General features: G+C 57.8%; 1 protein-coding gene across 4 annotated transcripts in view; it reads right to left on the bottom strand.

Annotated features, from left to right (window-relative positions):
- SLC25A22 (solute carrier family 25 member 22) overlaps nt 1–14,245 on the bottom strand; it is a 47,215-nt gene that overhangs the window by 26,992 nt on the left and 5,978 nt on the right. Inside the window, exon 1 of one of the 4 annotated variants that reach the window (XM_048058587.2) lies at nt 13,593–13,791. The exons of 1 other annotated variant lie outside the window; for it this stretch is intronic. The gene's annotated coding sequence lies outside the window, so the exon portion shown is untranslated. Of the gene's footprint in view, nt 1–6,054; nt 6,268–13,592; nt 13,792–14,245 lie in introns of those variants that run through there. 2 more of the 4 variants (XM_066997985.1, XM_013174359.3) reach the window with 2 other exon arrangements.

The following is a 14,245-nucleotide window of genomic DNA, read 5'->3' as shown; positions in this document are numbered from 1 at the left end:
GGTCCTCGCAGCTTCTGCCGCTGGAGAAACGGCCCTGTTCTGCTCCCCGTCCTTGCTACGCCCCCCACGCTCCTCCTGTAAGGTCTTCTCCGGGCGGCCAGCTCTGCAGCCCTCAGACCTGCTGCTGGGGCTGGACTCTGAACCTTTGTGTCTCCTTGCCTTATCACTCGAAGCAAAAGTGCTTACTCCGGTAAGCATCCCATAATTACATCGTAATTGTAGGATTTACAGCCCAGGCGGGGGCACGGACGGGAGGATCTTCCCCCTCTGCTTCTCTCTAGGCAGGTGGCAAGGGAAGCTGCAGTCGGCTGTTCTCTGCCCGGCCGAGATTTCTGCGGTCACAGAGGGGAGGGAGGAGGCAGAACAAGCAGGGGAGGATGCAGCACCTCTTCCACAGCGCCTGCACGCAGCCACGCCAGTCACCTTCTCACGCCTCCCCCTAACAAGCACGGGATTAACGTGCCGCAGAGCCCTTCTCCCCATATTTTTAAGCACAGCGGAAGACTTAAATCTGGGCTCTGATCAGCAACCTCGATCGCCTGCAGCACCCACAAAGCTTGGATGGGAACAGAGGTGCCACCGCGCTGCCCCGTGGCTGCGTGTCACCACCGCTGTGCCCGCAGCCCTGCCCCCTCCGTCCTGTCCTGCTCTCCCCCTGCCAGGCCGAGAAAGGCCGATTTATCTGAGCGCACACAGGCTGCCGTTTGGACGGGAGACCTTCAGCCAACGTTATCTGGCGCTGCTGCTGAAAGAAGCAGCCCTGTCCTCTCCCAGACATGTGTTCCCGTCCCCGCTCCCGTGCCAGCACAAACATTTGTGCAGGGCGGTCAGGCAGGGATGACAGAACTCGAGGCCAGCACATGCTGGAGCTGTCACTGAAAGCAAACACTTGAACTACAACCTTGACTTGAAAATAAACAGCAGAAGGGGAAAACAGGACTCCCTGCCACGCATTCCCATTTGTCTCGAGAGCAGACAAAACCCAGCGCCCCAGCCAGAAAAGCCACCAGCAAGGAACGGGGCTCAGAGGGTGAGAGGAGGCGTTCGTTGTGGAGAGAGGACACGGCAACGCGGCTGATCGTTGTCGAGGGAGGAGGAAAAAAGCGATCGGCCACCAGCTCCTGGCAGCCCGGGCACGCCGGATGCAGAGGCGTAAGGGAGAGGAAATGACAAGCTTCGGCCAGCTTCCAGCTGGGAGTTCCTCCCCACGATCCCGGCGGGCTGAGACTCACCTTATCTTTACGGGACGCCTGCCAACCCTCAGCACTGTGGCACCGAAGCCTCGGTACCCCCCAGATGCCCTCCGCAGCAGCTGCCCGCTGGGATGCACGCAAACCCCACCCGCGCAGCCGCCGGGCTCTGCGGGCGCTGGCTCTCCCACTCGGTGCTCCGCGACACACCGCGAGCCGCTGGGAGAGGAGAACCCCTCCGGGACCAGCACGCGGCTGTCCTTCACGCTGCAAATGCGTTCGGAGGCACGGACACCCTGCCGAGTTTTCCTGATGACTGTAGCAGAGGTGCCAGGGAAGATTTTAGGAACGCAAATCGACCCGCGAATACGCTCCGAGAGAAGCCGCTTTCTAGATGCGTGCCGGGCACAGAACACACCAGGGAACCGGCACCGGGAAGTCTCACCCGTGGGGATGCTGCCGACTTGGCTCCTACCTGCCCGCAGGCCCTCAAAAGCAGGGCTGGGCTGAATTTCCCTGCGGCCCCAAGCACGGCACCGGTCCTCGATGAAACTCAGCAGCTCCCACGCCGTGGGCTGCTCCCTCACCACCGCGGGCACGCGGCTCTCCGGCTGTGCAGCCCCTCCGTGCCGCGTACCGGCGCTGCAGATGCGAACTCACTCGCCTCGTGGTCAGAAGGGAGCCCGCAGCCGGCCCCGTCCACGCCGAGCCCTCGGAGTGCCAAGCCCGGGGCAGGTCCCCCCTTGGCTCAGGTGAAAGCAGGCCAAAGTCCCCGCGGGGAGGTGCCGCGGGCCTGCCTGCCCCATTGGCTGCCCGCACGGTGGAGGGGGCAGAAAAGAACGAAAGAGCAGCAAACTCTGCCCCAGTACCTGGCCTCCGTGCTCCCTGCAAACTCACCCGTCAGTCTGGACAGCCTCACCATCCCCACGCTGCCCTCTTGGCGATAGAAACGCCTCAAGACACCTCCATCGTGCCGCAAAGAAATTGGCTAGTTTGCTGGAGGTGCAGAACAGCCCTCAGGGTGAGGACACCGCAGAGGGGTTTGGCTTTGCAAACACAAGAAGAAGCAGTACAGATTAACCTGGATGTCCCCAGAGGGGAACCAGAACTCCTGATTAGCAGCAAAGGCTCCTGAACTCTCATTCCTGCTCTTTTGTGGACTTGCTCTTTGCCTTCAGACGGGATTTCCAGCCGCAGCCAGCAGGCTGAGGAACACCCTGTTCTCCAGACAACATTTCAGCTTAGGAAAAACAGGCCACGAACAAAAAGTGTTCAACGTCTCAGCAGAGGTGCCTCTGCCTGCTCATCGCCGCGTAGCTGCCCATGCCATCGTGGTAGGAGAGGAGCCACGGCGGGGGAACAGGGGCAGTCACAGGGGGCGATCCTACAAACCCCTAGGACTACGGCCAGGTCCGACGCTCTGCCGCGGAGCGCAGGCCGGGATTTACAAAGCTAACCTTCTACATTACGGCCAACTCCTCATGCATAAAGGCAAACTCTGTCAGCTCCCCGTGGCTTCGACAGCAGAGTGGACAAAGCAGCACAGGAGCCAGAGGGACACAAGCCCTTTCCACGCGTCTCTGACTGTAAAATTTTTAGTGACACAGCGAGACAAGGCCAGAGCCCAGCAGCAGCAGAGATTCAGGCCCAGCATGTCGCTCGAATACAGCAGTAGGCTCCAGCCTGTGGTCTGCAGAGACCTGCAAATCCATGCCCTGATTCATGGGGATCTTGAAAAGAGCAGCTACGGAGCACCTAATCCATACGCAGACACAATAAACAAGCTATGGGGAAGCTCCCGGAGGCAATGGTTACCGAAATTCAGTTTACCACGGCCGATGTTATTTTGCAGCTGGAGCAACAAGTGGAAGCAGCAGCTGACTGACAGATACCGAAGCAGCCCAGACATGACCATGCTGGTATTCAGGCAAGTTCACAGCTCGGACATCTTGAGATGACGGAAGTGCTTGCTTGTTGCCAGTGATCCCCCTTCCAAGCGCTGCTTGAGAAATCGTGTAGTCATGCATTGAACTGGTGTGATTCAAACACACTTTCAACCCGTCTCACTCCGGAGCAGTTCTCCATGCCAGCTTTTGTGAAATTACAGCTTCGGGGAAACACGGCGTTAGCTGGAGAAAGAGCACAAACGAACTGAGAAGCTGGAGTGTGGAAGATCAGAGATGGAGCAGGGAAAAGAAGCAAGAACTTGTATGAAATCTGTCCTTTTCACCGTTCTGTGGTGGCCTTGTCCGTAAAGAAAAGGCAGACCCGGAGCCTGATGGCGCAGCCAGACCACTGCTCTGATCTGGAAGGACTCGCTGCACCCTGGGAAACGAAGTGGTGCAAAGCCCTCACTTGGGTGCTCTGCCAAGAGACTGCCAGAGCAGAAAAAAGGTACAAAGCAGTAACTAAAAACTACCAACCAAGCAGCCCAAGGGAAAATCAGGGTTGGATTCGAGCTCGCTCAGTAGGAACGAAGCAGACAGGGCAGAGCTGAGGACCTGGGGTGTGAAAGGGCCCATTCATTCCCCACGGGCAACAAAACCCGGGCTCCTGGCTCTCAGCAGATTGCTCTCCTCTGAAAGAACAGGCCTTCAGCAGCCCTGCTGGGAAAAAAAAAAAAACACCATCTTTTCTGGCCAATTCGTGGCATTACCTCATCGGAGCACCACCTACGCACCCACGGAGCTGTTCCTGTCCAATGCTTTGCAGCGTGTCCTCCTGGGCTGGTGCCAGACCCGAGGCTGCAGCGGGGCCATACCGCAAGGGCTGTAAATTCAGCTCTGTCTCTTCCAGCCCAGCAGCCAGCGAGGGGCTCCCGGGTCGGTGCCGACACACGGCGGCTCCCGCAGCACGAGGGAAGATGGATGAAGTCGGCGTGTTAAACTCAGCCAGGTCGAGGCCACTCCTTCCCTCTCCAAACTCACCCGAGCCAGGGAACAGCCAGAGAAGGGAGGGGAAAACCGAGCCAACCTGCTGCAGACGGCCTCTTGTGCGTCCCTGTCACTCCTCGGAGATCTCCCACTTTTACTTTTCCTGTCGTGTCCCCCAGGACGGCCAAGTCCTCCAGCAGACAGAAGCCAGAAGGGCTCCTTCTCTCTGCTGGAGCCTGGGACCTGGTCCCCCGCCCGCTGCAGTGAGAGGGAGCATTACTGCAAGCGCGCACCCTGCTCAATTCTGTCCGATTTCACAGGGTTTCCTTGCCCACCTGCCCGTAACAGCCTCGTCTTCTCACTGGCGCTCCTGCACAGGCTCACGATGACAGGGAAGGGCTCAGGTCTTGACAGCCCGGGCTTACCGTTTCTTGGCAAAGGGGTGAAACAGCAAATGCGGAAAAGTAAGAAGGAGAGAAAAAAACACGAGGGAGAGCTGGATACCTACATCTCTGCTCCAACAGCTGTCTGCAGAAAAAAAGGACAAAGGCCGTGCAAGCACGTCAGCTGCCTTGAGCACCGCTTTTCCTGCTCATCCTTCCCACTCCTGCTCGCTGTAGAGAACGTGGCCCATAATTACTGCAAGCAGGGGAGGAGAAATGCAGGAAACCTCTGCGTGCGTGCTGATCTTGCGTGAAAGGAGCCCCCAAAAAGCACAACTCGCTGCTTGTAGAAACAGCCCAGGCTCTCACTATCCCGTGTGCGGGAACAGGGCTCTGCAGCATCGCCCTGGGCTTGCAGGCTGCGTCACACCAGGGTGGTGGAGCACAAAGTGGTGTTTGCTCCCCCAAAACCTGCACCCCGTGGAGAGGAGAGCTGGTGGCGAGTGTCCTGGCAGCGTCCCACAGGACCTAGCTGGGCTCGGTGTGTGGCGAGACGCAGAGCCCCGAAAGGGGCTGGGGACTGCAGCGCTGTGGAGAATGGGAGGCTGGCTCTGCAGCGAACTCGCACGGAGAGCTTCCCTCCGTCTACCGTGCCTGCTGCTAATTCCCTTCGCAGCCCTGCTCATTACTAAAAACACAACACAATAAAAGGGAACCGCACACGCGTATACCTTGCCCAGATTCCCTCCATCCTGCCCGATCCTGAGTCACCGCCAGCCATTAACTGTTGCCATGCGCTGAGGAGGACACGGTTATTAAATTAATAGGGGCTGCTTAACCTGGCTACAAATATACACGAGTTCTTTGTGCCTTAGTGAGCTAATAAGGCATGTGCTAATTACATTAATTCAAACAAGCCCAGCGTGCCCCGAGGGCAAAGGGAGAGAAGGGTGCAACAAACCCAGGCTCTTTCATAATAGCTGTGCGAGAGGGGAAGGTACTTGCCTTGACAAGGCTTCAGGAGGAGCAGCACAGGAGCGCGGCGGCTCGCGCCCTACAGCTCGCTCGGCCCAGCTGCCTGGCTATCTGCAAAAAGCCCGGCTCCTTCACCCAGCCCTGGGTGCAACAAGGGAAACGGGATCCCCCCTCCAAAGGGCCAGCTGGCTCGGCCCTTCCTCCCTCCGTCACCGCGGCGTGGAGCATGCCACCAGCCTCGGGGTGACACCGTGCCGTTTGGGGGCCCCTTGCAGCGGGGCCAGCGGGCTGCAAAGCCACGCAGCGTCCCGCCGGGTGCTGCTCCCTGCACAGAGCTGGCTCTGCCACCCCCCCGCAGGCAGGAGGGTGCTGGCCGGACAGACGGCGAGGAAGCTGTACGGACGCCGCTGGGTGAGCGAGGCAGCCGGCGCCGGGGTCGGGCAGGGGGAAGTGTGCTCCCCTCCCGTGTCCGAACAGAAACGGATCCTTCCGAAAGGGGAAGAGGCAGGGGAAGAGTGCGGCGGGGAGACGGGGAAGGAGGGCAGGAAGGGCAGACGCACGATCCCGGCCAGGCTGGGGTACGCTCGGAAAGGAGCCCCCCGCCCGCCAGCCCCCGAGAAGCGGGTCCCTCACCTCTGCCATCCCCGGCGGGGAGCCCTCCTCGGTGCCGGCTCGCGCTGCGGTGCCTGCCTCCTGGCACACGAGGCAGCGAGAGGAAGAGGAAGAGGAGAGGAAGTCGCTCGTATTTCTTTGCATCTTCAGGGACACGTGCTCACCGAGCACTTTGCAAAGCGTGCGCATGTTCCTGCTAGGGGACACTAGGGGACCGTGACAGAGCAAAGCAGGAGAGGGTTTTTTTTCCCCTCCGCTCCCACTTCTTCCTGCAGCACGTGCGTCGGGCAGCGCGCAGAGCTGCCCCCAGGAGGCCCCAAAGCAAGCACCTTTCTCCAGCAGCAAGGACCACGCCGTGGGAACTGCGCAGCGTTTTAAAGATGCTTTCTCTCCCCAAAGACAGCATCTCCTACCAGGCACCCTGCGGGATCCAGGGCTGCAGTACAACGCGGTTCATCCCCTACACAGAGCCACGGGTACAGGCTCCATGCAGCCTCGACAGTGAGCTGGCAGAGAGGACGCAAATATTTTCACAAGGAAAATTTCACCCCTGGAAAGCGCATCTCTTTCAAGCCACGTCAGCCTCTTTCCCAGCAGAGGCTGCGGTTACTCAGTCACTGGCCCGGCACAAATCCAAGGCGCTGCCAAAAAGGAGGGAGCCCTTCCTTCCCCCAGCAACCAGCCTGACTCCTTTCCGACCAGGCCTTTTCCCTGGCTCCCCACTGACAAAAACAACAAACACAAAACTCACCGATGAACAGCAGGAAAATAGAACAAGAATCCCTTCCGGGAAGCCCGGGATGCGCGCGCTTCTGGGTGCTGAACAAAATGCTTTAAAAGGCCCAGAGCCTCGTGGGGGCTGTGGGACAACTGACAGGTGTCACTCCCCAGAGAGGGTTCCGCTGTGCGAGCACGCAGATGCTGGTGTGCAGCCTTCAAGCTGAGCCACCGCTGCGTGGCTGCCACCTCCTGCAGCAGAGATGGGTGTGGAGAGCAAACAGGCTAACACAAGGACATTCTCCCAGCTTCCCAAACGCTCTGCGACAGCAGGTGGAGACCTTTCCGACGAAGGCAGCATATGTCCTCGCCTCCCACTGCTGAAGGCAGGCTGTGACTAATGCTCCCCAAACACTCCAAGTGCCAGCTGAACGTCATGTTGATCAATGCTCCTCGCCTCTCAGCCGCGGCGGCGCAGGACAGCCCTCCCAGGACACCGCTGCCGTTGCTGCCCGTCCCTTTGCCGTACCGGTGCCTGAATATACCTGCTCTGCTCCTGCAGCACAAAGCACGTTTTTCTCCTCCCATCTCAGCTGCTTGCTTGCGCCAAAGCTGTTGGGAGCACAACAAAATGGTTCCGTGCTCGGCGCGCGTCAGCAGCCCCGCACGGGTCACGTTGCTCCTGCAGAGGTTAGCAGCTCCTCGGAGAAACTTCTACGTGCTCGGCGATGAGCAGGAGAATTGCCAAGGGGACTGCAACTGCTGTCTGACAGCTCCGGAGTCTGCGGCGTGATCCATCCGCCGGCTCCCTCCTCGCCCAGGGTGCTGTGAATCAGCAGAGACTCCAGCAGGCTGCAAGGCAGTGCAAGGAGCTCCCGGCAGGGAGAGAATATATATTTAGGAGGCTCCAGACAAATAAAAACACACGCGGTCCTGCTCACCAGCTCGCCGGCACAGCACAGAAAGAGGCAGGTAATACAAGAAAGGAAAAAGAGGGACGGGGGTGAAAAAAAAACAACAAAGAAAGTCAAACTTGGAAAGTCATTCTCTGGGTATTAAATGGTCCCAGGGCAGGACCGACGTGGGCTGCGGGTGTCAGCACCCACTTTTGGTACCAGTTCCAGCGGTGCAAGCCGCCTTCTCCTCCCACAGCAGCGGGCACAGCTCGCCTCTGCCACCGGAGTCAGCAGGAGCTCGGCTCCTGCAGGCGAGAGGCTCGGCAGAGCCTGAGTCAGCAGCAGGCAGAGGCCTCCCGAGCACGTCCCGGCTGCGGGAGCGGGCTGCTCAGCCCTCCCGGGAGCGCGGCGCTGGGGAGCGCGCCCACCCGCCGCCTGGCATCTCCTGCCACCCCCGCCAAAGCCAGAGGCAGGCCGTCTGTCGCAGCGCGGCTGCGGATCGTCCCTCCCTCGGGAAGGGCCCGGGGCTGGGCTGGGTTATTCATACAGCATCTGGCACGTCTGTCGGGCTCATCGCTTCGGTGTCCCAGCTATTCCCTTACAGCTCGCCGTTAGTTTTGGAGAACCGGAGCGGGGCATCACTAAATCTTCCTGTTACGTTTTCTGCGAAAAATGGTACCGAGAAGACGACAGCTGCCCACGTGCATACAGTGAGCTGCTAGCAAAGCAAGCGGGACAGCTCAGGGAAAGGGGTCCAGGCCGACGCAACGTGTTTTATGTCCTTCAGAAGAATTGCTACCCTTACAAAATAGCCTTCATAAACAACAGCTGTTCCCGAAGGATGGGATGAACCAACAAGTGTTGCTGTTGCCGTACAGAGAAGAGCTAAGCTTACCCAGGACGTGGACAAGGAAGCTGTCCCCGTGCTTGGGAAGACTGACGGAACATGGAAAAACGGAACAGGAAAATGAAGGGCCCAGGAGAGAGCACTCATGACGTCGGGTCACACCTTCTGCAGCAGCTGCCGTTGCAACTGCATACAAGAGGCAAACCCCTGCGAGTGCTGCTGCTCCTGCTTGCTTGCAGGCTACAGGGGCAGACGGACATTTTGCCACTCATCCAAGGTCACGCTCTGAGCCTGTGGCAAAGGAGAAAGCAGCACCCAAGCTCACAGTTAGCGCCTGAAATATCCTGTCCCAAAACCACACTTCCTTTTTTGTTTTTGAAATCAAGAGCTCCAGCCACGGAGCCAGCCCCCCAGGTAGGGCGGGCACAGCCCAGCACTGGCTTTGATGGGACTTGGGGCACCTCCAGCTGCTCAAATTCGTGTGATTCTGGCAAATTAATCTCTAAATTAAAAAATAATAATAAAAAAAATCAATAAATGCCACACAGCCAGGAAAGAAATGAAATCCAGACAGCTCTGCTGGTACGCCACACACCAGCAGCGGCGCCAAAGGAAGGCGCACGACACAGGGAGACTTGACAAGGCATCGCCACCCACCCACACCAGCACCACTAAAATGAGAACAAGAGCTGATTATGAAAAGGTTTAACAAAACAAACATAAAATTGCGTTCCTGGGAGTAGCTCGCCATGGGCTGCATTCAATCAAGATCAACATAGACCTCACAAATTAAACAAACAGCATCCCATCACATTTCCTCCGACAGTAAGAATAAGCATTCCTGCCCGGGTGCCTTTCCCTTTCTCCAGCAAATAATCTCCATGTGGGCAGCCCTCGTAAGACAGCAAGTATGCAAAGCTTTTTTATTTGCAGATGCGTAAGAGGAAACTGCCAGACAGAAATACAAACCACCCAGGGTGGCAAGGTCTTTTCATCGGGTTTATTTGGGTTTTTGCCTTGTTTTCTAAAGCTTTTGTGCCCCTGTTAGTTTATCTTATTAACTGCAACTACCCAGCAAGCCACACCGCAAGGTTACAGCAACACCCTCTGCACAGCGGGTGCTCAGCCCACTCCTCCTTCACCCTACCTTTGTGCTTGAAGGCAAACAGAAGGGGATAGGAAAAACTGACTTCTGCAATGCTGGCGTTCTTGGGAAACGCGCCGTAAGACAGATGTACTGTGTGTGGCGTGTGCCAGAGTCAGAAATAAATACAACACACTGGCTTGCACAGGCAGCATCTGTAGCTCGTGCACTGCTACGCTTCCAACTCTCTCACCTTCTCGTAGTGCAGATATCTGGGTACTGCTAAGGAAGCTCAAATGTGCAAACACGGGCATCAGAGCAGGCTTTTGTGTTTCCCCACAATGCAGTGGTAAGGCATCAGGTGACGCGTACACAGGCGGAAAGGAAAGAACCAGTCCTTACGTCCCCGCAAGAGCAGGAGGCAGGACTCGGAGGCCGAGAGATCCCTCCCCATCCTGCAATCTACTGGATTTGTTGCAAACTATTAGGATTAAATAAGATTCAGACCTGGGAGCAGAGTTAAGGCTGTGCAGGCAGCTGGGACATTACCATGTCCGCCTGAAAGCCTAACAGGACATTGACAAACTTGTAAGGGACAGACTTGAAGAGGCTCCGTGCCCAGGCTTTCCCCGTAGCCTGAGGGCTCGCACATGATGATCTGACCTCAGCTGGTGCAAACCGAATTTGCTGCACTGCCTCTGCCAGAACTACCTCAATTTACTGCAGCCAAGGGCCACGGCGCACGGCTCTGGGACACCAGTGACCAGCCAGCAGATGTGTGGAAACTTCCTCCTGGGGAAAAACAATACAAAAACAAACAAAAACAAAACAAACAAAAAAAAACACACAGAAAAACAAAAGAAAAAAATATCTGATAAAAAGACAGCCAGGAAGAAGGCAGGCTTAGGAGAAATGCCTATCTGCTCTGAAGCAGCCCAGAAAAGGGGGACTTGCAGAAGGTCCCTTGACGGTGTATTTGCACCCTGCTATAATACACATGAGCTGCAGCCAGCAGGATCACAAGGAAGCTCATCTGTCCCAGCCATTCCAAACCTGGTTTGGTTACACCTCATCTCCCCAGCACGGGATCTCTTAACAACTGAACAAAAATATTTTGCATTTTTCCCCTCTTCCTTCAGCCTTGGGGCCTAGTTCAAAGCTCTTTCATGTCGTTCTGGCAGCACAGCATGCTTCTAGGCAGATAGAAACAGCCCATTAAAAGATACACCCTGTGCGGTGGATCTTGCTGGCACCGGAAAGTTAGCAGGGCAAAAGTTTTGCAGTTCCCTGCCCAGGTTAGCTCAGGGATCGAGTGACAAAAGAAAGCACTGCGCTGCTGCAAGGCAGACCTGCTGTGGGCCAGCACCAAGGGGCACTCGAGTGCCTTTGCAGACACATTCAGTGCTGCTAAACTTCTCGCCACGCAACCAGCCGCCCTCGCCTTTCACCCCGAATATTTCACAAGGGCACACTGCCTTTCAGCAGCTACGGTGAGTTTGGCAATCGCTCTCCCACAGCGTTATGCTTCCAAAAGACACGGAGAGGGGTGAAAGAGATGGTTCAGAGGTTTGCCAGCGTTTGTGGAACAAGTGTCCCCCAGCCCAGCACACAGCTGGCTCCTGCCAGGGAGGACCGAAAGGGAGGACAAGGCAGTGCTTCACCACACCTAGGCGCTCCTTGCTGAGAAAGTATTAGTCACATTAGTCACTCCAGAGTGTCAAGGGATCATTACCTATTTTCACAGCATTGTGCAGTCATCACACACCTAGATCAGGCTTCGCTCCTCACGGAAAATCTGTTCTTAGAGGAATCTGTAGATTGGTTCCCTCATCAGGAACACGAGCTCCAAACACAGTGCAGCGTTTTCACATCTACTTTTCCCCCTAAAAATGCTGCTGCCCTAATCCAGGAGAGCTCTCCCTCCCAATATTTCACAATTTTTGGCACGAAGACAGTTACGTAAGAACAACTATGCAGGCACATGAAACGCTCGCAGCTCCTAAGCGAAAATTTCCCTCTCGTGGCACCCTCATTGGAGCACAGCTCCAAAAAACGCCCTGAGTCTCACGGCTCCCAGGCTCTGAGGGCACACCAAACCCCAGCAGCTCTTTCTCCATCCCTCGTCTCCATCACACCTTTACCCTGCCAGAACCCTACAACACAAACCACAAGCACAAGTGAGCAGGGGACTGCTTCTACATATACACGTTGCTGTCACCTTGGCCAGCCAGGGTCAGGTAGGTGTTTCCCCCTGTCTTCTCCACTAACGTCTGTTGTGGCAGGAAAAGGGGAGCATATGACCCTGCCAGGCTGTCAACGATTTCTACCTCCTTGTAACTTAACACTGCACGCTATCCCTTCTTAAAATGGCAGCAGGAGGATCGCACAGGGCTCTGGCATCTTAGTAAGACATTAACAAGATTGTTGGGCGTCAAACAAGACAGCAGGCTTTCCTTCAGAGCTGTGCCGTGCTCCAATTTACGATGCAGGTTTGCTCCCTATTCCAACTCGGCCATCCACCTCCTGCCAAAATACAACGTGCCTCAGCATGATGGGCTTCCTGGAAACAAACGAGCCCAAGGGCACAGCACCGGGAGAAGAACTGTACCTGCACGAATGACAACCAGAAGTAGCAGTACACGATTCAGAATCCTGCAGGCATAAATCCTCTTTAAATACTGGTGTTTGTTTTCTGGTGAAGAGGTTTGAGTATCTCCCTACATCAGGCCTCCTCTATACCTTCTAACAGCTTATAACAGCCTGGAAAGCAAAACACAAGCTGCGGCTAAGAAGACAACCGCCATCCAAGCCCCACATGATATATTGTTATCAGCCAAGTACCACTCTAGTTTGATTGCCTTTTGCTTCCCATTGCCAAGAAGTGAGTTTAAGAGGCGAGCCCCAGTGGCTTGCAGTGATCGAAATCACTGCAGATAGCGCCCCGGCGGCGGCAGCCACACCACGACGGGTCACGTCCTCATGGCAGCGAGTGTCGTGGGGACGAAGGCCCCTTCACCTGAGGTGCTACACAAAAACAGGTGAGGCCGACAGCCCCTGCCCCACCTGGCCAGAGCGCTTATATTTTTGAGGAATTCAAATAAACAAAGATTTTGGGACAAATAAACACAGTCCTGCCCTGATGTCTGCCAGACTCTGACAGCCCGACAAGATGTAGAAACCCCAAGCTGAGCACCCCTGCAGGAGACAGGCCCGGGGCACTGGAAAATCCCATTTCCACGCCTGCGTCCTCGCCCAGCAGGAGGCCGGCAGCTCCGCGGGGCGCAGCGACAGCGGAGAGGATGCTTGGGGTCTTCCCATCCCAGGGTGACCTTGAGGAAACCCCGAAACCCACCTGCATTTCCAGGCTGCCCATCCCCGCGGGGAAGAGCACGATAACCTTGACCCACCTCCACCAGGCGCGGAGCTGGCTTAGGAGAGCCTGGCAGGATCCCGGCGGCGCTCGGGCTCCCCGTCGTCCTTGCTCACGCGGCAGCAGACCCTACAACCCTACAAACCGCCCCAGAGAGAAGCCGGGGAGACGGACACGAGCGGCTCTGGATGGCAACGAGCGGCGGCCGCGGGGCTCTCGGGGCACAGCTCCAACCGCACACGTGTCGCCCGCAATTCTCAGGCGCGGGCAAGCGGAGGACGGGGCACGTCGCCACCGGCCCCAACGCCCACCAAGGGCGACCCCAGCACCGCGGGGAGGTCTGAGCAAGCCCGGGGGGCCTCGGGACGATCTCCCCAAAGTGGCTTTCGCCCCACACGTGCCTCCGGCCCCCCATTTCGCAGAGGGACCCGCGCCCCTGGGACGAGGGGGGCAGTGGCACCCCTCGGGGTGCGCCCCGGGGGGCAGCTTACAGCCCCGGGGCTGGGGGGGGGGGGGGGAAAGAGGGGAGAGGGGAGGCCGCAGCCCCGCGATGAGGAGGAGAAAGAGGGGATCGGGGCAGCAGCGGGGGGGGACGAGACGGGGAGCGGGGGGCGAGGAGGGCGCTGGGGCTTCGCCCGCACTTACCGGGCCGGGCGGCGGCGGCTCCCGCCGGGGCCGGAGGCCGGTGCGGAGCGGGGTGCGGAGCTCCTGTCCGGCGGCTCGGCTCGGCTCGGCTCGGCTCGGCTCAGCTCTGCCCTCTGTGGCCGTGCTCGGTGCAGGAAAAGCGCCGGGCCCTTCCCCGCCCGCCGCGTCGCCGTAGCAACACGGGCCCGGAGCGGGCCGCGGCCTCCGTTCCTCCTCCCTCCCGGGAAGGGGCTGTGGGGATCCTGCAGGCTCTGTCGGCCACGAGCAGCCCCCCAGAATATATTCCCTGAGGGATTTCACGGCAAATTGCTTAAAACAGCGCGGGGGGGGGGGGGGTGATCAGCGCCGGCCTCCCCGGGGAGGAGCCTGGCCCCGCGGCATCGGTTCCTGTGGCATCGGTCCCCTGAATCCGACTCTGTCCGAGGGCTCCGGACCCAACAGCACCCACAGACTGAACCTAGTCTCTGAAAAACAGGCATTTTTCTCTCAAAAAAACCCTCCTGGCCATCCTTGCCCCTATTAAATGGCTGGTGGTGTGCCCACCAAACCCACCAGTCCGTCATCTTGCTACCCGGCGAGCATCCTTCCAGCCCCGGTGAAATAACAAGCAAAACCCCCAAAACCTGCTATTATCTACAAAATAAAGGCCAAGC

The sequence above is a fragment of the Anser cygnoides genome, chromosome 5 (genome assembly GCF_040182565.1).
Source record: "Anser cygnoides isolate HZ-2024a breed goose chromosome 5, Taihu_goose_T2T_genome, whole genome shotgun sequence".
In the NCBI taxonomy this organism is placed as follows: Eukaryota; Metazoa; Chordata; class Aves; order Anseriformes; family Anatidae; genus Anser; species Anser cygnoides.
This window is presented reverse-complemented; position numbering and strand designations above follow the sequence as displayed.